Source organism: Neoarius graeffei, chromosome 5 (genome assembly GCF_027579695.1).
Source record: "Neoarius graeffei isolate fNeoGra1 chromosome 5, fNeoGra1.pri, whole genome shotgun sequence".
Taxonomy (NCBI): domain Eukaryota; kingdom Metazoa; phylum Chordata; class Actinopteri; order Siluriformes; family Ariidae; genus Neoarius; species Neoarius graeffei.
Window position 1 is genome coordinate 2,665,190 of NC_083573.1, and position 22,418 is coordinate 2,687,607.

Below are 22,418 nucleotides of genomic sequence, written 5' to 3' on the forward strand. Positions count from 1 at the left end.
TCCTCTTCTCTGCCACCGTCACCAGAGTCCAGCTTCATGCCGACCACAGAACCGGCCCGCCTGATCAGTTTGTCCAGCCTGGATGTGTCCTTCTTGGATGTGCTTGCCCCCCCCCAGCACACCACGGTGTAAAACAGGACACTGGCGACCACAGACTGATAGAACATCCACAGGAGTTTCCTGCAGATGTTAAAGGACTGCAGCCTCCTAAGGAAGTATAGCCTGCTCTGTCCCTTCCTTTATAAGTGATTGGTGTTGCAAGTCCAGTCCAGCTTGCTGTCCAGCCACAGCCCGAGGTACTTGTAGGAATCCACAGCCTCCACCTCGACTCCCTCGATCAGAACTGGTCGTGACTTTGGTCTGGACCTTCCAAAGTAAATGACCAGCTCCTTGGTCTTCGAGGTGTTGAGCTGCAGATGGTTCCTATTGCACCACACAGCAAAGTCCCTTGTCAGGCTCCTATACTCCTCCTCTCTGTCGTCACTGATACACCCAACGATGGCTGTGTCATCGGCAAACTTCTGGATGTGACACAGCTCCGAGTTGTAGCAGAAGTCCGTGGTGTACAGGGTGAAGAGAAGAGGGGCCAGCACCATGCCCTGGGGTGCTCCGGTGCTGCTGATCACAGTGTCAGACGCGATGTCCTTCAGCCTGACGTACTGCGGCCTGTCAATGAGGTAGCTGGAGATCCAGGTGACCAGGCAGGGGTCCACTCGCATCCTGTTCAGTTTGTCCTGAAGCAAAAGGGGCTGGATGGTGTTGAAGGCACTCGAGAAGTCCAAGAAGAGGATCCTCACTGTGCCATTTCCCTTATCCAGATGTGAGTGGGCTCGGTGTAGCAGGTAGAGGATGGCGTCTTCCACATCGACACCTGCCCGGACAGTCCTGGGCATGTTGTACCTGGGGTCTGAGGAGGCTGAGGAAGAGCCGCTCAAATGTCTTCATCAGATGTGAAGTGAGTGCCACCGGTCAGAAGTCGTTCAGCTTGGTGGGCCGATTCTTTTTGGGAACTGGAACGATACATGATGTCTTCCAGAGGGTGGGCACTCTCCCCAGCTGCAGGCTAAGGTTGAAGATGCGTTGGAGTGGTTCACCCAGTTCAGCAGCGCAGGTCTTCAGTAGTCGGGGACACACCTTGTCCGGGCCTGCTGCTTTCCTGGGGTGAAGCTTCCTCAGTTGACCTCTGACCTGGTCTGCAGTAATGCATGGAGGAGTCTGTGTTGAGGTGGGGGAGGAGGGGGCTGCTGTGATGACTGGGGGGAGGTGTGTTGAGGGAAGAAGGAGAGATGGCTGCAGTGAGGGAGAGGGTGGGGGGGGGGTGTGGGCTGGTTGAACCGATTGGAAAAAGTCATTCAACTCATTCGCCCTCTCCACTGTCCCCTCAACGACTCTGGTCTTTGTATTGTGGCCTGTGATGGTTTTCACACCTTCCCAGACCTCCCTCATGCTATTCTCCTTCAACTTCTGCTCCACCTTCCTCCTGTAGCTGTCCTTAGCTTCCCTCATGCAGCGTTTTACCTCCCGCTGTGCTGCTTTCATTGTCTCCCTATCCCTGCTCCTGAAGGCGGCCTTCTTCCTGTTGAGGACAGCTTTGACTTCCTGTGTTGCCCATGGCTTGTTATTAGGGTAACACCGTACAGTTTTGGTGGGGGAGACCACATCTGCACAGAAGTTAAGGTAATCTGTCAGACAGTGTGTCAGCCCCTCTATGTCCTCACATGCCCCTTTTCCACCAAAGCAGTTCCAGGGCTGGTTCGGGGCCAGTGCTTAGTTTGGAACCGGGTTTTCTGTTTCCACTGACAAAGAACTGGCTCTGGGGCCAGAAAAACCGGTTCCAGGCTAGCACCAACTCTCTGCTGGGCCAGAGGAAAGAACCGCTTACGTCAGCGGGGGGGGCGGAGCTGTTAAGACCAACAACAATAACTAGACCGCGAAAGATGGCCATTTTTAAGTGACGAGAAGCAGCAGCTGTACAAACGCGAACTAATTTATTATTGTTGTTGTTGTTGCCGCTGCTGCTTCTTCCGTGTTGTTTTTGCTTTGATATTCGCGCCAAGGTTTATGCAAACGTAGCGCCGTAACTTCCGTATACAGCGACGTAATGACGTATGCAGTGACGTAATGACGTGGCTCCGCTTAGCCCCGCGAACTATGGAAAAGCAAACTGGTTCTCAGCTGGCTCGCAAGTTGAACGAGTTGTGAACCAGCACCAGCACTGGCTCCGAACCAGCCCTGGAACTGATTTGGTGGAAAAGGGGTATCAGTGTGGGCTAAGCAGCACATCCCAGTCCGTGATGTCATAACAGTCCCTGAGGGCATCTTCCATTTCAGGGGACCACCTCCTGATGGAGCTAGTTGTTGCAGGCTGCCTTTGAACCAGGGGGGTGTACTTCGGCTGTAGAAGAACCAGGTTGTGGTCAGACTTCCCTAGTGGGGGGAGGGGTGTGGCTCTGTATGCATCCCTCACATTAGCATACAGCAAGTCAATTGTCCTGTTGTTCCTTGTTGGACAATCCACAGCCTGGTAAAAAACAGCCAAAGTAGAGTCCAAAGTAGCGTGATTATAGTCCCCGGAAATGGTGATAAATGCCCCAGGGTGCTGTGTCTGCAGCCTTGCTGTGGCAGAGTGAATCCTCTCACATGCAGCGGCTGCGTCTGCCCTCGGAGGGATGTAAACACAGATGGTGATCACGTGACTGAACTCCCTCGGCAGATAATATGGCCGCAGACTAACGGCTAGCAGCTCCAAGTCCGGGCAACATAAAACTGTCTTTACGGAGATATGTCCCGGGTTACACCCGCGATTGTTCACATAAATGATGAGTCCCCCACCTTTGCTTTTCCCGCATGTGTTAGTGTCTCTGTTGGCTCTCACAGCAGTGAATCCCCGCAGGTCCACGTTAGCATCCGGTACAAGTTGTGTTAGCCATGTCTCCGTAAAGATAAATAAGCTGCTCTCCCGGTAAATCTGCTGGTTGTTCAGAGCGGAAAGCTCGTCGACTTTATTCGGCAGCGAGTTCACATTCCCCATGATAACGGAGGGAATGGACGGTTTGTAGCGACACCGGTTGTCCGCTAGCCTAGCCTTTAGCTTAGCTCCAGCTTTGCAGCCCCTGGGTTTCCTTCTCAGCCCGGCCGGGATGGGGTGTCGTATCCCGGCTCATCCCATTGTTTTCAGGGCCAGCAGCTCCTCTCTCGAATAAGTGAGAAAACTGGCTCCTGGTTGCGTGTTAAAGTTAAATATATCCATGTTATATAAGTAAAACACACTATGTTTTCATAAGAACAGAAAAGTAAAAAAAGAAAAAGAGGTTTAAAGAGCTAAAAACTACAGAGCTACCGGAGAGGCAGCCGTCTCACACAGCGCCCATACTAGTACTCACTGTTATCACAACTGCATCAGCTGAACTTCAGAGCATCGTCTGAGTAAAATGCTGCCTTGAAACAGATTGGAAAATTCCAGAAAATAAAGTCAAGCCTTGAGGCAGTTAGCAAATTAGCTTCTGGTAGTCAGTTGGAGGTGTAGGTGGACCTGTGGATGTATTTTAAGGCCTTCAAACTCAGTGCCTCTTTGCTTGACATCAGCCATGACCTCAGAGCAAACGTCTGGTCCAAACGTCTGGTCCTGCTGAGGAAGGAGACGCATCCTGTCTTCTTGACATGAACACGCTTTAGGATGGAAAGTGCAAATCAATCTCAGAACAACAGCAAAGGACCTTGTGAAGATGCTGGAGCAAACAGTGATCTAGAAGATATCAGGAAAGTGCCTGGATTGACGGATCCTGCTCAGCAAGGAAGAAGACGACGCTGCTCCAGAACCACCAAGACGAAAAGCCACACCAAAAAAAGGTCTTACTTTTGTTATCTGATGAAACAAATACTGAACCGTTTGTCCACAGTGACGATCATGATGTTTGTTCTGGAGGAAAAAGGATGAGATTTACAAGCTGAAGAACCCGATCCCGGAGGTGAAGCACGATGGTGGTGGCATCGTGCTGTGAAGAAGCTTTGCTTTGCTGCAGGAGGGACTGGTGAACTACTTCACAGAATACGTGGCACCAATGAGGAAGGAGAATGATGGATATATTGAAGCAACATCTCAAGACATCAGCCAGGAAGTTAAAGCTCGGTCGTAAATGTTTCTTCCAAATGGACCCCATGCTTATCTCCAGATCTGTAGCACACTGGCTGAAGGACAACAGAGTCCAGATGATGGAGTGGCCGTGGAATGTTTTTGAGGTTTCAGTGTCAGGAATTGTGAAAAACTGAGCTTAAATGGATTTGGCTGAGGTGGACATAAACTTTTGACTTCTACACACACACACACACACACACACACACACACACACACACACACACTTTTTTGATTTTTTTTCTCCCCAAATGGTTTTCGTGCCCCAGCTTCACCTCGTCCTGAAGTTTACATTACCCACAATCCCACTCTCCTTAACATCAACATCTGTCTCTGTTTGAAACACACACACACACACACACACACACACACACACACACACGGTGCCTGTCTCTGCTCACTCCTGAGTCATCTGTAAACCTTTTTTTCTTTTTATAGACTTTGGAACATAAAGCATTGCAGTAATTCTCTAAACGCGACTCGGGATGCGAGACTCGAACCCAGCCACTGAAACCCCTTCAGTAGTGCACACTTCCACGTGCACTTCCATCAAGTGAATCTCGGACTTGACAAGAATCGCTTAAAAGAAAAAAAAAAGAAAAATAAGCAGAGCTGCTGACAGCTTTTACACATTTTCCGTGTCAACTCTGTGATTTAACGTCGTCGGACTCTGGCGTGAGCGATCACTCAAACAGTGGCCCCTGGAAGCCCCGCCCCTTCGCCAAAAATGGTCAAAAATGTCACTTTCTTGATGACTTAAATATTATGAAACTGGAGCCATTATTTAAAGTGTGTGTGTGTGTGTGCGCACACCTTTACTTCACAGCAGGGAAAGTTGATTAGGCTCCGCCCCCTCATTTTCTCTCTTTTCATATGAAAATTCACTCATTTCCATAAAAACTGCCAGATTTAAGCAAGCTGATGCTTTGCATGCTCGTGTGCGTGTGTGTGTGTGTGTGTGTGTGTGTGTGTGTTTTCCTGATGGTGATAAACACTTAATTGTGATGCGGTTTGTTATTCCACAGCGTCAGTTTTTGAAACCTGAAGATTTTCTTCGTTTCTGAAAGGCATTTTATTTCTTTATATGTTTGTAAGTCCCAGTTGGCGAAATAAATATTTTTTTTAAATAATTATCCACCACATTTTTGTCCTTTGTTGCCTTTTTCATTTTTTTCCAGCTTAATGATGACCTTGATTTACTTGCAAGTTTATTTATCTGCTTTTGTTCACATTTTTGAAAGAATCTTTATCAAATATTAATTCATCAACTAATTAATTCATTAAAAATAAAACAAACAAGTAAATATGGCAAATGAAGCCAGACATTTTGTGATCCGGGGAAAGAAAAAAAAATAAATTTTTGTTTATAAAAAACAGACTTGGTTTTTTTTTCCCTTTTTTTTTCCCTCCTCAGAATGCCGAGTGCAGTGTTTTTGTGTTTGTTAGTTTATTTATTTATTTGGTCTCACAGATGTTCAGACTTTCCTGATTAACTTTTCCGTGATTTGATGTCGGTGTGTTTCTTTTCTGTGAAAAACCTCATCGTTGTCTTCAGCGTTTATTTCTTTGAGAAACCACTTTAATATTTCTGTTTGTACTTAAAAATGTTCAGATCGATCCTCCAGCGGATTGACTCTTAAACTTGGGTAAAGTAAAAGCATTCGTAGATTTCAAAAGTCAAACGTTCATTTTCAGAGACCAAAGTGTTCTTGAGAAATGAATTTTTATTAAAATACCAAACTTGTATATAAAGAGCTACTCGGCTCTTTATATCCTCTGCTTACATCGTGGTTTTGCTCATTTTACAGGGATTTTACTGAATTTATCGGTTTTTAAATCAGTGTGCCTCATTGTGCAGCATGTCAGTGCTGAAACGAAGGGCGAGAGGATATATTTTCAGCGTTTACCTGGCCTGAGTCGTCTGATTATTCGCAAGAAATGGATTCACACTATTGGAAGACCTCAAACCAGTTTCCCTGTGGTGCCCGACTTGCATGCTGAACATTTTTAATCATCCGGTTTCGATGAATCGACGGAATTAGAATGAAGATTAGTGTGGGCTTCCAGAATAAAAAGAAGGATAATAGACGATTCCGTGCCAGCAAGATTCACCCATCGTTCAGCTCCAAGAGTCCGCCGATGCAGTGTTGAGCGGCGACGGAGACGACACCGCGGGGAGGTTCACTTGGACTTGGTTCTCCCGTGATGATTTGTAGTCGGCAGGGACAGATCCAGGCCAAGAATCTGACAGGTGTACGTTTGCAGCAGTATTTTCACTCGTTAGCAGATCGCGATGGATTTTCACAGGCCATGGCCCGCGCTGAGCCGGCTAGCGGTAAAGTAAACAAATGCCAAGTGGTGCACGTATATTTGTGCACGCGCATCGGTTTGGATCCGTCCCTTGTAGATGATCGGTGTCTGACCTGGTGAACTGTAATCAGTATTCCGATGTGTTGAGGCTTTTCAACGTAAACTGGAATAAAATACGGGTAACCAAGAAAACAGCCACTTTTTTTTTTTTTCTGCTTCCGGTTGAGAGTACGTCGTGCGCATTCTGGCTGCCGCTTCTCACCGGAGCTTTTTTATTTTATTTTCTCTTTTTTATTTTATTTATTTATTGTTTGTTTTTGTTTGAGTGTTTTTGCCCGCCGGTTGTGGTGTAGCTCCGGACCCAGTTTTGGGCGTCGGTTCCCTCCAGGCCTTGGCTCGCCATGGGTGACTCCTGTGCTCCTAGCTGTGGACTGCGGTGAGCTCGTTGCTCATTTTAACATCGTGGTTGTCCAGCGCACTGTGCTTGAGTGCTTGGCGTGGTGTTCCGAGCGATGTTGCAGCTGTGCAGGCGGGTTGGGACGTCCTGGCGCTCTGCGTGGCGGTGCTTCTGTGCTCGCTTTGTGGATCCATGGCGTGATGTTGCCGGTGGCATCGCAGCAGCTGTGCTGGCGGTGTGGGACTTGTTTTCGTGCACCTTTTGGTGGGACTGTGGCTGCTGCACCATTGGAATGACGTCCTGGCCTCCTGTTTGGTGGACTTACTTTATTTATTTATTTATTTATTTATTTATTTATAAATAACTGTAAAGCAACCTTGGGTTTTGTGAAAGGCGCTATATAAATTGAAATTATTATTATTATTAAAGAACAATCACTGACGGATCAAGAGACGAAGGATTCGATTGAGCCTCAGGTCGACTCCACTCCAGATAAGAGAATTCCTCCGAACATTCTGCATGAGACTCAGTCGAGCGATGTCGCTGTGCAGACAGATGAACCAGTCAGTGCTGGAATCCACAGAGAGACAGTTGTCCATGAAGATGAGACTATCCGGTGTTCTTTGTTGGGAGATGAAAGCGTCTCATTAGATGATTCGCTTCATTCGAACTCTACGAACAAAACCACGATGTAGGCAGAGGATATAAAGAGCCGAGTAGCTCCAAGCTTCCACTCCGCCACCTCATCACGTACGTCACTTCCGCAGGAGGACCGTCTGGTGTTTTAATAAAAATGAATTTCTCCAGGATTTGGTTTCTGAAAATGAATGTTCAGCTGTTAAAATCTCCAAATACTTTCGTTTACCACGAGTTGAAGAGTAAATCCACTGCAGGATCCCTTTAAACTTTACAAACGTGTAAAATAACACTGTGAGCTGTGTAGAAGTGTAAATTCGGGCGTGTTGCTGTCTGGGAGGATAACTGAGGGAGCGACTCGCAATAACTTTGTGTTTTTAGTTTGTTATTGTCAGCATGGTGATGACTGCTTACAGGGAGCACGGCGGTCTCGCTGAACACACTCCGCTTCATCCCGATACGTCTAAACCGACTCGTGAAACTGCAGAGAGCCTCGATCGCTGTGCCTGTGCGTAAATATTTACACCCCAGGAACAAGATAATTATATTTACAGAAAGCGAGATGTTCGTGTGATTGCACAAAAGGAAAATAAGCTGGTTATCAGGGTGTGTGAGAGAGAGAGAGAGAGAGAGAGAGAGCACTCAGTTTATTTAATTCTCTCCAGTCTTTTACAAGCGCACTGCAGTGTGAGTGTTCAGCTTTATTGATTTAGTGAAGCAGTGATGAGTAAGTCTCAAACTCAATTACGTGAGAGAGAGCGAGGCAGCACACTGTGTGTGTGTGTGTGTTTATAAGTTCTATATGGCAACAAAGAGTGTGTGTGTGTGCAGTAGATCAGTGAGATAAAGACTCTCTGTTGCATTTACTTTACACATGACCACACACACACACACACACACACACACACACTTCTTTATTTGGGTTGACAGATAAACATTTATCATAGCAAAAACCAAATTTTATAGGAGTTTTATACAAAACTAAAAGCGTCTGCTCACCGAGTGTCCTAAGGATACATGTGGCACCTACCGTACGTCTCCACATGAAGAGGCTCCCAACTATGCTGGATACTGAGCAGAATTTGGTAAATTTTTTGGCCCGTTTTTTAGAGAGTCCACAGATCTGTAATCCACGCACACACATTTGATGGACATGGCCCAAACTACCAAAGATCAGTGCTATTGTTTTACAAGAATAACCACAGCTATTTAACGCATTGCACAAGGGTTGATATTTCAATGTTTTGGACGAATAGCAAGTTTCCATATAGCTGTCAAAAGAACAACCAATTTCTAACATAACAGATCTATTCTGCTCATTAATTAACATCAGATCAGGACACACACACACACACACACACACACACACACACACACACACACACACACACGGAGGACCAATGCATTAATACATTAACACACACATACTGGATCTAGCCAGACAAGTTTCTTTTTCTCAACTCAAGTTTCTCCTGGTCGTATAAGTTTTTGACCCCCACAAAAAAAAAAAATTGTCGAGAGTGAAGACATTTTTATAGACGTGAAAGACAGCCAGCAAGTTTAAGTTTAAAGAGCCACACCAAACTGGACCTGAAAAATAAACGAGCTTTCGGTTATTGGAAATGTTTCAAAATATAAATAATAAGGAAATCAAAATTAATTGGCTCTCAGGTCACTGAAAATGGTGGGGTGTGTGTGTGTGTGTGTGTGTGTATATATATTAGTGCTGTCAAGCGATTAAAATATTTAATCGCGATTAATGTTGCGACTGTCATAGTTTAATAGATTAATCGCAATTTAATCACACATTTTTGTCACATGAAAAACCATTGTAATTCTCTTATCAGCATAAAAAAGTGAATGGGCTTGCTTTGTACCAATGTTTTTTTTTATTGCAGAGCATAACACGTCTCGTCACAGCCACTGACATCCATAACTTCCATATTAGATGAGAAAACCAAGGGATGAAAAATAAAGTGCATATCACTGTGAAAATAAAAACATGTTTTATTTTACTCTTCATTAGTTTCTTTTGAAGAGAAGTATTTGCCATAAAAGATGAAAAAAAAACAGATAAGAAAAATAAAAACGTTCGTCATAGTGTGGCACTGTATTCTCTAATTCTCACTGCTTATAACTCTACACCCCCCCGGTGGAGATGAGCTGGGAAACTGAAGACTGAAGGAACAGTATTGAAAAGTATTTTTCCAGTCTCACCTGTGAAAGGTAATCCCATGTGATCTCGTTTGGACGGTAAACCTGTTGGTACAGTTAAACGCAGCACACGAATGAGGCATCTTTATTCTCGGCTACTGTCTAGACGCTATACCAGACACGGCTGAAGAATCTCCACTTTGCCACATCCAATATGGCGGCGAGGATGACGTATGATTCTACACAGAAGGCGGCGTCTATGTTTATATGTCTATGCCTTTCTCCATCACTCACACATACTCTTATTGAAGCAGCGCGTGACAAGCCTCAACAGGAACTACGGGTGACTCGCAGGGCCAAATTAGAATTTGCGTTAACGACACTTTTTTTTTTTTTTATCGCGATAAATTATCGCGTTAACTTTGCAAGCCCTAATATATATATATATATATATATATATATATATATATATATATTAGTGCTGTCAAAAATGTCGCGTTATTAATGCGTTAACTTGACTCAATTTTAACGGCAATAATTTTTTTATCGCAAGATTAACGCTCTGTGACATGATGTAGGTTTTTCATAAGCTTTTGAAACTGCCAGGAACTTGGAACAGAGACTTTGCATAGCAGCTAGACTGTAATGCCACGCCCCGCACAGCCAGAATCCTCTGCCCTCCTCCCCCAAAGAACCAGCGTGGGCAGGGCGCGCTAGTAGAGATGGGATTTACGGCTCTTTGATGGGATCCGCATCTTTGTGATCCGTTCTTTGAAAAGAGCCGTTCAAAAGACTGGCTCATTTGGCTCTTTTTAAATATTTATTCAGTTTTAAGAAGACAGCGTCTAAAGAAGCCAGATCCCTCTGAACTGTAAACTCAATGCTATCCCAGAAATCCTTCCTGTAATATGCAAATTTGTCCGCCTCTGATTGGACAGCGCGACGCATCAACAGGCAGAAAGTGTAAAAGTACAAAATGTGTTAAGTGAGATGAAACAGTAAAGATCAGATTCAATGCAATATTTATCAACGAACAACTTAAAGTTAATATAATAGTGTACTTTATATTATAATCAAGCATGTCAAGCCTACCGTCACTGTGTAACCTGTCTCTCTTCACTCATGGTTCTTTTGCTAGCCCCGGTGCTCGGCTTAGGTTTCACTTTGCAGTGGCTGTGTCAAGACGTGTTATGCTTTGCAATAAAAAAAAACATTGGCACAAAGTAAGCCCATTCACTTTTTTATGCTGATAAGAGAATTACAATGTTTTTTCATGTGACAAAAATGTGCAATTAAATTGCGATTAATCGTGAGTTAACTATGACAGTCGCGACATTAATCGCGATTAAATATTTAAATCGCTTGACAGCACTAATATATATATATATATATATATATATATATATATATATATATATAAAAGGGATTATTGGACTGACTGGATTTTGGAGCAAGTAAAAGTTAAAATAAAATAAAGGTGTTGGTGAGGGTAAACTCAAGGAAGGGATTTTCAGTCAAAGCACCAAATCATAGAGTGAAGAGTCAAAATTTTGGGACCCCGATTTGAACCACACCAATTTTCTAGAAGTGTGACGATTCAGTTTTTTCACGATTTGATTCAAATCATGATTGATTCACCCTCTGATTCGATTCGAATCATGATTCACATTTTTTATCCTCTATTTTATAACTGATGTAAATCATTGTCAGGATTCTGTTTAGCCTGGAAATTTAGAGCAATAAAAAACAACCGAGTCGTGTTGCCTTTAGAGTCTTTATTCAGACTCCAGTCCCTCTACTGACTCACTGGAACTCGGAACGGATCACAGTTCGGTCATTTTTGGCGCGTTTTAATTTTCAAACCGCAAAAACACTAAGAAACAAAAAAGCAATGAAAACTTCATGACTTTTGTCTCAGTCTTTTAAAACACAAAAATCCACTCACTTGTGTTAAAGCGAATCCTGAATCCCACCTCTTGAGACACAACATTCGTTATCCAGAGAGGACAGAAGGTGCTGAGACTGGGAGAAACGTCACCAAACTGGGCTTTGAAAAGCCAGCGGCTTCAGGAATTCCAAGTCGTCCACCATGTTGTTCACAAAGCAACGCGTGATCTCGCAAGATTGCCATCGTAACCACAAACATGGCTGCGTCCACGAATAGCTCCGCATACCAAATCAAAATTTTAATATCAAAATTATGCCGTTTGTCGAAATTTATGCATCTCAGATTATCGGGATGAAATTTAAGTATCATTGGTGAATCGTCAGTGAATCATGATTCATTAAATTTTAATCGGATTGAAATGGATCGATAGATCAGATGTCGATTAATCGTCACACCTTGAGCAATTTCCTAACAATTCCAGGATTTTTTTCCTTTTATTTCAAGAATTAATTTTGTACTTTTCATCTGTTTTTAGTTGCACTGACAGTCAATGAATAAATTGGTCCATAAGACAACGACTCGCCTTGTCAATTGTTTCTTGTGACCGAGAAACAGCAAAAACGTGTTTAAAAACATCCTTCCATCCTTCAGATGTTGGAAATCTTGTCGTTCCAGCTTCACCTCTGACTGCTCCAAAGCGTTGACACTGGAGACTCCTTCCAGAAAACCTGAGCTGGTTGTGTTCACTGAATCAACTCCTCACTCAGGAGCTCTAGATGACTCTGTCGATTTCATTCGCGTCAAATGATCTCCAGTTGGTTTCTTTGTGGAGCCTTCAAGCTTCTCTGTCGACCCCGACACGGAGACATTCCCTTTCAGAGAACGTGTTGAGGGTGAAAGGTTTCAGATCGAAACAAAAAAATATGAACCGCTCTGAAACGGATCCTGATGAAGGTTTGAAGATGATTCAGGGTTCTGTTGGTGTGTTTGAACGGAACCCTGCTGTGTTTTCACCCTCGGCGTGGGGCTTTAAGCGACCTCACTCGGGCCTGAGGTCGAGGTGGTTTCGGGTTCGCGTCCGAGTGAACTCGTGACTCTGAATCGACTCGCTGTGGGAAGTGAATCGAACATGGCGTGTGATTTGAATCGCAGTGATGTCGACGTGAGCCAAAGGACAGAGCTGTAGGACTAAAACCCTTCGTGTTCTGGAGATTTCCAACAACGACGAAGAACGAAGCTGGGACGAGAAGATAAACACGACACGCGCTATTTCAGCACTGGCGCTGAGGATTGTTCTGATTTCTACGCAAACTTGCGAAAGATTTGAACAACTTCTGTGGTTGCGTTTCTGAGCAAAACATTTGACGAGGGCTTTTTCAAACCTTAAAGATGTTTTGTATATTTTTAAAAATCCTATCTTTCACATGTGACCAGTAAACACAAACTGGTGTCGGGATCAGACGGCGAACTTGGGCAGCGGATCGATCGAGGCTGTGAGGATGAGCGCTTCAGACACTGGCAGTGATGGATGTTGACCTGGAGGTCGTGCTAACCTTCTTCCAGCTCCGTAAACAAGATTACTCTTTTACCAATAACTCAATTTATTAATTCATTCAGTCTTCCAATATCCCGGGATCACATTTTCACCCTGTGGCGCAAAATTAATACTCCGAGGCAGCAGGAGTGATGAAGGGAACGGAGGTGTAGATCTCATTTAATGAGTGTGATAGCGCTGTGTGGATGAGATCGAATCTGAAGCGGAGTAATGGAGAGAGGGAGGAGGGGCATGAGGTCTCTCTCTCTCTCACTTGTACGGTGGAGTAAATGGGCGTCACCTTGTTGGTCTGTGAAACACTTGACCTCAGCGTCTGCATTTATTAAAACCGAGTGTCGGAGACCGAGGACGGTTCTGACTTTATCGCTTCAGATTGAAGAAATCGGATCATTCAGTTTTCCAGAAAAATAAAAAGACCCTGTGCTGCTCACGCTTTTTGGATGATCTCACACACACACAATGTTTCAACGAGAAAATAAATATAACGAGTTTATGAAGTTAATGGAGGCTGAAAAAAGGGATGTTTCATTGTGCAAAGTGCATCAAGTTTAAAAAAAAAAAACCCGGACCAACCTGCGTGTGTTTTTAACGGAGCTCCAAGCTGCTGAAAAGCTGATAAGTGCTGAAGAAATTAATTTTTGTGACCTTGTTTCTCCAAGAAAGTAATTTGTTTTCTTGATTCATGAAGGCACTTCCTTGAAAACGCCATCTGTCCAGGCGTGACTGAGTGAAGAGATTAAAAAAAAAAAAAAATTTTTTCAAGAATATTTTTATGTTGTTTGTCCACAGAACGGAAAGTTTATTGAGTTCCTGGTTGCAGAAAAAAAGTCTGAGAGTCAGTACGCAAGTGTCATAAAAGAAACAAATAAATAAATAACTTCTAAATAAATGTTGCTGTTTAAAGATAAAAATCTGAAAAGTAATACAGTAGAGCCCCGCCTATTCGCGGTTCAGTATTCGCAAATTCACATATTCGCGGGATTTTATATAGAACATATCTCCAATAGAGATCTTGCAGTCACGTGACCGGAAGGTACACAACCGCCATCTTGTCGGTCAAAAACACCGCTGAATACTGCTGCACTCGTGTACAGAATGGATCAATTTCAACCGACGGACTACACGGCTCATTTTTCTAATGAACAGATAACTAGATATATGTCTAAAATAAACGATCTACAGATTTGTGACCCTTATGGCTTACCGGACGGAGTTTTCACGACCGGATTTTGAACTGCCAGCGGAATACCCGGACGTGTATGATTACCTCATCAACTTTCCCTTGCTGTTCAGTGGTGAAGCACTGCGTGCCTATAAATCTCTGGACAGTTTTCTTTACAGAAATTCAGGATTTGTCAGCGACTCAGATGTGGCATCTTGTAAACAAGAATCCTCATTGGACGGGTAAGTCAATTAAGTATTGAGTATAGCACTGACCAGCCGATTATAGAATAGAATAAGGTAATTCCAGCTGTAATTCCAAATCGTCCGTCTTGTTTACATGGATCTGGCGTTGGAGAGGTAGAGGCTTGGCAGTGGAGGTTTGAGTAGCTGTTTTCTAAGCTTAGTCAACAGGCCGGCTCTGCAGCCTCGCTTTTGCTTCCGCTCCCGGCGCCGCCTCCTTCGCTTTGCTTCCGATAACAATCCACGGAGACCCCGCTGGTCTCGCTATCTCGTCCGGAATGTTTTTTTTCCCCTCATCCGGAATGTTGTGCATGCGATGGAAATTGCTACAAACCGTCATTTTCTGCTGGAAACCAATGTCCAGTAAGTCCATACGGTTGTAGTGGATATTGAAGTCCGGTACAGACGAACAACACGCAAAAATACACACAAAAAACATAAACGTGCACAGGTAGGGAGAGCTTGCAGCCGCAGCCGTTGTAGTAGAAATGTATATAGTAGGGTTTTCCAGAAGAAAAGGTAGAAGTAAAAGCAGAAGTAGGAATATGGCGTTTGACCGACAAGATGGCGTCTGTCACAATCTGGATCGGCTGTGACGTCACATGCAAGTGCTCCATTGAGGTATTTCACCCACGTGACCAAGTCACGTGACGCAGCCATTTTGGACGGCACGCTTAAGTCCTTCAGTGCAAGGCGGTATGAGATGGTGGAGACCTTTGCACATTTTAACAAGAAAGTAAGCTGTGATTCGTGTTAAATTGGATCTGTCTTTCATCACAAACACTGTACCCAGCCTTGGTATGGAGCCCTGTTTATTTATTTCCGTGTCCCGTTTCTTTCTAGCCTCTGTTATTGCGTTTTATGTCTGATGTCTGCTACATGCAACCCTAGACAAATTAACACTGCCTTGTTTCACTGCTCAGATGGGTTAACAAACACTGACCCATTTACTTTTTGCTATATATTTTATCAAAATTGCGTTAACTGATAAACTAACCTGAAATGAAACGATCACTGCAAAGTCTGGAGTACTCTGTTGGCTCCCAATCCTGTCTCTTCACAGCTGCAATCCATTTGGCCCTCTTGTCTGGGTCAGTAGGAAACCGGTAGTGATGTGTCGGTCGCGAACGATCCGGTTCAAAGAGCCGGCTCTTTGAAGTGAACGACGGGAGCCGAGTTGGGGAGCCGAATTAGTTTTTTGTCCTTAGGTGCCTCAGAGAGAGAGCCTTTCACAAAAAAAGTTGCTGTCCGATTGCGTCTTTGTGTTGTCTATTACCATTTAAAGGAAAAAAAGTAGCATGGTGTACGCCTCCTTTTTTGGTTGGGGGGTTGATGTCATTCACAGCTGCGAAAATATGAAAATTGGTATAATGCTTAAAGCTGTGGAGCGCAGGGGAGAGGAGTCTAATATTTTATTTAATATTTTATTTAATAAAATATTTTGCTGCACATTGTTCTGTGTTTGTTAAAATAATTTCCAACTTTGCTTCATAGTTTCTTAGGCCTGATTTATACTTCATAATTTATTTTGTGGCATTTTGTTCAAGGTCGAGTGTGAAATAAAGCCATAAAGGATAAACAGTTGATGTCTTCTGTGTATTTTATATTGGTAATATAACACAGTTTTGCATTATGTTTGTGAGAAAATAATTTATTAATTGGTAAGTAAGTTTTATTTCTATAGCTAGAACATTGTTACACTGCTATACTTTACAAAGCTTTACAATGGCTACAAAAACTAAAAAATAAAATGGAAAACATCCTATTGATAAAATATAAATAATAATGTAATTAATTAACTAGTTAATTGCAGCAATTAAATCAAAAATAAAGGCCCAATCCCAATTCTAATTTCTACCCCTTCCCCTCCGCCTTCCCCTTGGCCCTTCCCCTTGAAACTGAGCTACAAGGGATAGGGCTTGAAATTCAACCCTTACGTATTGGGATAGCCCTTCAACGATCGCATACGTCATCGCGTACCTCCGTCAGCGTTTACATTAGCAAAACGCGACGCGTCATTGGCTGCGACCAGCCGCTACAGTCAGAGCCAGAGGCAGAAATCTCTGCTGGCAGGGTGTGATTTGTTAACTAACACCACTGAATGGGATATCTTTGGCGCTTTGTGCACCACATCCGGCAGAATGAGGTGTCAGAACACTCATGTAAACAATAAAAGCGAGAATAACAGAACAAAACGTACGCAGTAAAGCAACCGAAAACAATACTCACTCCCAAAGCTTTTTAGCAGCAGCTTGGATTTCAGAAATCGCTGCTCATTCTCAGCTCGAAAGCGAATCAAGCGGCGTGTTTCCTCTGGATAACAACTTAAAACACATAAATAATGGAGAAAATACATTTATGACAATCTTTCGCCGCGGGAACCGCCATCTTTCTGAAATCCGCATGAAATCTCGCTGAAATCCGCATGGCATTGTGGGAAATCACTCAAACCCCTTCGTTCGGAGTCAGCTCCAGGAAAATCTCCATTTGGAGGGGTACAGAAGCCCTACCCCTTCCCCTACCCCTCCGCGTTAACTGGGATTGGGATACCCCTACCCCTTCACGTGAACGCGCAAAATGGAGGGGAAGGGCCAAGGGGTTGGTCCAAGGGGTGAAATGGGATTCGGCCTAAATCTCAGGAGCTGTTTGGGAGCCGAAAGAGCCGGCTCCTTATAGTAAGAAGAGCCGAAATTCCCATCACTAGAAGCCGGTAAAAGGAGCGTCCTGCACGCTGTCCCTGTCTGTTGTGGCAGCCCACAGCACAACAAGCAAACACCATGGTTATTTATAGAGTGCTTACTGACAAATTAATCTATTCTAGGTGTCTGTAACACGTTTTTTTTTTTTCAAGCCGGTTCTCCCTCTCTGTCTGCAGCGTTAGTATGTAGCTTGACGTTCAAAATGGCGGACACCGGGGCGTCACGTGACCCTGTGACGTCAGGTGAAATACCTCAATACATTCGCAGAAATCTCAGCGGTTCGCGGTCATTTGCGGCGAACATATCGAACGTTTACGCACTGCTACATTCTCGGAGCCGAATGCTCGCTCGCTCGCTATTGGCTGAAGTTTGAATGGCGGGCTGCTGCTCATTGGCTGATACGAATGAGCGCATTGTACAGTACAGTCTCGCAGTTCCCGTAGTTCAGACTTGTTCACGTGTTGTGCATTCTTGGTATTTTTGAATAATTTTTACGCCCTACAATGGCTGCTAAACGCTCTGCATCTTCTAAGGCTCCTGCCAAGGAACCTAAGCGCCAGAAGAAGGTAATGACGCTGCAGGAGAAGGTAGGACTTCTCCATATGCTAAAGGAAGGGAAGAGTTTTGCGGCAGTATAGCCGAGGGTATAGGGACTGTTTTAGACATCAAAATAAGCATTTGTGAGCAGTTTTATGGGGGGGGGTTTACAAGTATTCGCGATTTTGGCTTATTCACGGCCATGTTCGGTCCCTAACCCCCGCGAATACTGAGGGCTTACTGTACATTTTTTCAAGACTTGGACCTCCATCTTCGCTTGCCGTCCAACTTGCAGAACCGACTTTTTCTTCAAAAAGTAAATTTATGTCGTAACTTGTATCAACTCTCAGCGTTCAACACGCAACTCTCGTCACGTGTCGCGTCATGATGAGCTCGTGTTTGTTCCGTGAACGCTTCCCTGATCATTTCTGCTGCTGTTGAGCGCTGTTCACGAACCTTTCTGTAATATTCCCGTCGCGTGTGATGACGTGAATCGGCGATTCAGTCTGGAAGTCGTCACACAGGGAGCGTTAAAACGTCGATGTGGAAATAAAACAGGTTTTTAAATGATGGAACGTTTTCATTAAATTAGAATTGGTGTGATTAATATAAATAAGAGGAAGTGAAAATTTGTGACACTTTTTGTGACCGGTTCATTAAAAGCGCTGATGGTTGTGTTTCGGGACTGAACAGGCTTGCAGTACTCGAGTCCGACTTGTGCCCTAATTTTAAGGACGCGTGACTCGACTCGGACTCGTAAGTTGGAGACGAGGACTCGGATTTTTCTTTATTTTTTGTAACATGCCAAAATAATTTGCCATAAAATATTTATATTGACATTAATTTTTGTACTAACTTTGTGTGTGTGCATCAGAGAGACTCTCGGGCGCTCCGGACTCTCTCTCACGTGCCGTAAACGACTCGCACCTGCACAGGATTAAGGCGCAATCAGTACACTGATATAAAAACTGTGAAAACACACTTAGTTTGCGAAGTATTGAGTTGCGTTGCTGATACGTTACCGAGCCTTATTTTGGTTTCCTGAGCCCTGATTTCCTGTTTCTCGTCTTTGATTGTGCCGAGTCTACGATAGCCTGTTTGTGCCATCGCCTGTTTCACCGTTTTACGATTTTGCCTGCCGTTCTGGATTGTTTATCTTGACTTGTATTAATAAACACACCTTCTGCACTTCCATCCGTCTCCTAACCATCTCTGACCGAATACTTCACACTCCCTGACAAAGAGACGCACATTCAGCTGTTCATACACCATGTTCAGGAACAAACTAATGCTAACGGGGCTGAAACAGACACCGTCACATGGTGCGGGCGGAGTCTCGGACTCGGATCAACAGTGTTCTTGACTCAAAACTTTTTTCATGACTTGGACTTGAACACTGGGGACTCTCGAGGTTTCGGGACTCGACTACAGCACTGGTTCCGAATAAACGGCTTCGTTTGACTTCTTGGGGCCAACTGATAGAAATTTGGCCACCAAAATAAATAAAGTGCGATAACGTGAAGTCGAGTTAAAAGATGATGGGCGATCCGTCCACCTCTCTGTGGTCCCTCGATGACCTGCAGCAATCAGATGGAGTTTCTTCAATTTTCTTTTTTTTTTGGTCCCCCCTCACAGCTCGATCTGTGATTTCTCTCTCAGCAGGCAGCCGCAACGCCCACGATGTTCATTAGCATAACGCTCATGCCTTGTTGGGAAGATTTGGAGACGGGTTTTGAGCTCAGACACAGAATCCTTCCTTCTCTGGAAACTTGTTAATCAGCATTGCCTCAGGAATGAATAATTTTTCCTCCCCACCTTTTCACTAACTAGCTCTAATTAGCACTGCGCGCTCGTGCTCGAGACCACCGTGTCGCGAGCTGTCGTTATCAGGAGTGACATGAGCAGTCGGAGCTCTTAGATTATTGTTAAAAGCTGAACACCGGTCAGGTGAACGATGGGGTCGGAGTAAGTGTGTAAGAAGTGAGGAGTCACGCACAGCTTGTGGCAGTAATCTAATCAGTGATGAAGTGAAATCGCTCTTAGCGCCACAAAGTTGATTATTTCTTTTCTCAAATGTTTGAGCTCCTTTTAAATCACACCAAACGATTGCACTTTTTAATTTTTATTTATGAAAGAACACCGCGTTCTACTTTTTATCCATTTTCGGTTACAGATATCCACCTGTGGAACATTAGTTCCTGTTCTTACTGACGTTCCAGCAGTTTTTATTTTTCCCGTGGGCGGCACGGCGGTGTAGTGGTTAGCGCTGTCGCCTCACAGCAAGAAGGTCCGGGTTCGAGCCCCTTTCTGTGCGGAGTTTGCATGTTCTCCCCGTGTCCGCGTGGGTTTCCTCCGGGTGCTCCGGTTTCCCCCACAGTCCAAAGACATGCAGGTTAGGTTGACGTGGGCTGAGGTGCCCTTGAGCGAGGTACCGAACCCCTGACTGCTCCCCGGGCGCTCTGGTGTGGCTGCCCACTGCTCTGAGTGTGTGTGTGTGTTCACTGCTTCAGATGGGTTAAATGCAGAGGATGAATTTCACTGTGCTTGAAGTGTGCATGTGATGAATAAAGGTTTCTTCTTCTTCTAAAATACACTCGAAGTGTAAACCCCTCAGAGTTCCAGCTTTATCTCTGACTGTTACAAAGTGCTGAAACTGGAGACTCCTTCCATAAATGTTCCATTTAACACAAAACTTCACCATGTCAATGGGAAAAAATGGTTTATGTGCGGTGTTTGTGAGCTGTTGCTATAGAAACGATAAAATTACAATGAGCTCGTGAATATGAGCCTGCGATCTGCAGCTGTGCTCCTGTCCGAGGTTTACTCAACACCTTCCGACCAATCAGAATCCAGAATATTAATAATGTTCTGTCATAATCACGGAGGTCCTTGTTCAGTGATGCTCTTGGAAGAAGTGTTCCATGAGCTGTCCTGATGGCCGAGAGATTGGAATGTCAAGGAAGTGTGAAAACGTGTCGGGAGCTCCTCCTCCTCCTCCTGAGCCTGTTATTCTCCTGAAAAGGAAAACATGAGGTTGATGTTGATCCTCCCTTCTGTTCCACTTGGACCAACGTCAGCTCATTGCTTCATTCTGCTAACATCATGCTTCTTTCACACTCCAGGCATCTGCTGTGTTCATGAACACGCGTTCTGCTGACTGCTCTGAAAGAGAACAGCTTCTTCACATGTACACATCTGAACATCGGTCACGTCCTGAAATCAAACCCGCTCGATCCTCTGCTTCAGGGATTGTCGGGGCTTTGGAATGAAAAGAAACGTCAGGGGTTCGACCAGAAACCTTACTTCCTGTAGATGGAGGTGATGTTTCTTATCGTCTTTGTGAGGATGGAAGAGCAGAAACTCACTGGAATTTGGGTTCTTGGGGGGGGGGAAGGAACACACGAACTTATCAAAGACCTCTTTTCCGTGAAAAAAATGGTATTTTGTTTGGAAAATCCAAACCACTGGAAATTGGGTTTGGACAAAAGTAAAAAATTTCACCTTGAATCTCATCTCACTTTGAAAGTCCGATAATGCAAGACCGTTAAGATGTGTTGCGTACTGCTAAATAGACTTCAGATCGGTCTTCTCTGATTTGCGTTTGTTTGTTCGCACTCCGTCAGTGGAGAACCTCGTCGGACTCCTCACATTTACTAACGTACGCGGGGTTTTTTTTCATTTATTTTGCGATAAGTGTTTCCCGGAAAAACTGCTTTTTGTAACGTATACCGTTCAACTAAAATAATAGCTAGCTAGCGTAAAAGACTTTTCATTCAATAAAACGGCTAAAATTGGTGAAGCTTTTCATCAACTTAGTCTTGATTTAGATCTAAAGAAAAAATTCCAAACAGTCCTGGGGAAATGACTCGACTCGAACATTTCTTAACGTGCCTCAAAACCTGCCCAACGCCGTCTCTCGGTGCCTTGAGGAGTCAAGGATTGCGATTCATATGCAGTCTTCAAGCAAATAAGAAATCGTATTTCTCTTTTTTTTTCGCAGATGGAGGAATCGGAAGAGATAAAACGCTAAATTTTCCGCTCCCCGTGTCCCTGCAGGCCTTTGACTCTCCGGCCCTCTCTGCGCTAATCTTCATCTCGCGTCATATACGTTCAGCGAGCCATGTTTAATCTCGCGCATGTAGGATGAAGCGGAGTAGCGTTAGTATCTGTCGTATAATGAAAGTCATGCACATTGCACCGTTGACTTCCTCGCCGCTGTCGAGCGTAATTCCGATGATCAACAGAGCGCGTGTTTAACAAATAACGATCCCGCTGGATTCCATACCATTCGGGAAATTTTAATAAAGCCTCGTCCTGGGTTTCCATCCACTCGTCTGCAATAACATGCTTATTATTCATGAAGCTGTCTGATTAAATTGAAGTTAATTGATAACAGACGTAATTGAATTCCTGGAACAGACCCAATCGCCTCGAAACCGGAATTATACAATCAGGCACGTTGGGTAAATTTGGAAACGGGGCGTGACTGTGTGAGCAGACTTGTGATCAGGGAGCTCAGCTCGCACACGACAAACCAGCTGAAGGGTCTCACTGTCCGTCTGTTCCTTTACTTCATCATCGAGTCCAGATTAACCAGGAGCGCCAATTAGCGTCATCACTTCACACTCGGCCTGAAGTTATGCTAATGAGGGCGCTGCTCAGAAATCACTCCTCTCCATCTTTACCTCCTCCTCATCAGGACGCTT

The 22,418-nt window shown here is 44.3% G+C and overlaps 1 protein-coding gene across 1 annotated transcript in view; it reads left to right on the forward strand.

Moving 5' to 3' along the window:
• The window catches only part of cdkal1 (CDK5 regulatory subunit associated protein 1-like 1), a 358,098-nt gene that overhangs the window by 75,570 nt on the left and 260,110 nt on the right, over nucleotides 1-22,418 (forward strand). The gene's annotated exons all lie outside the window — the stretch shown is intronic.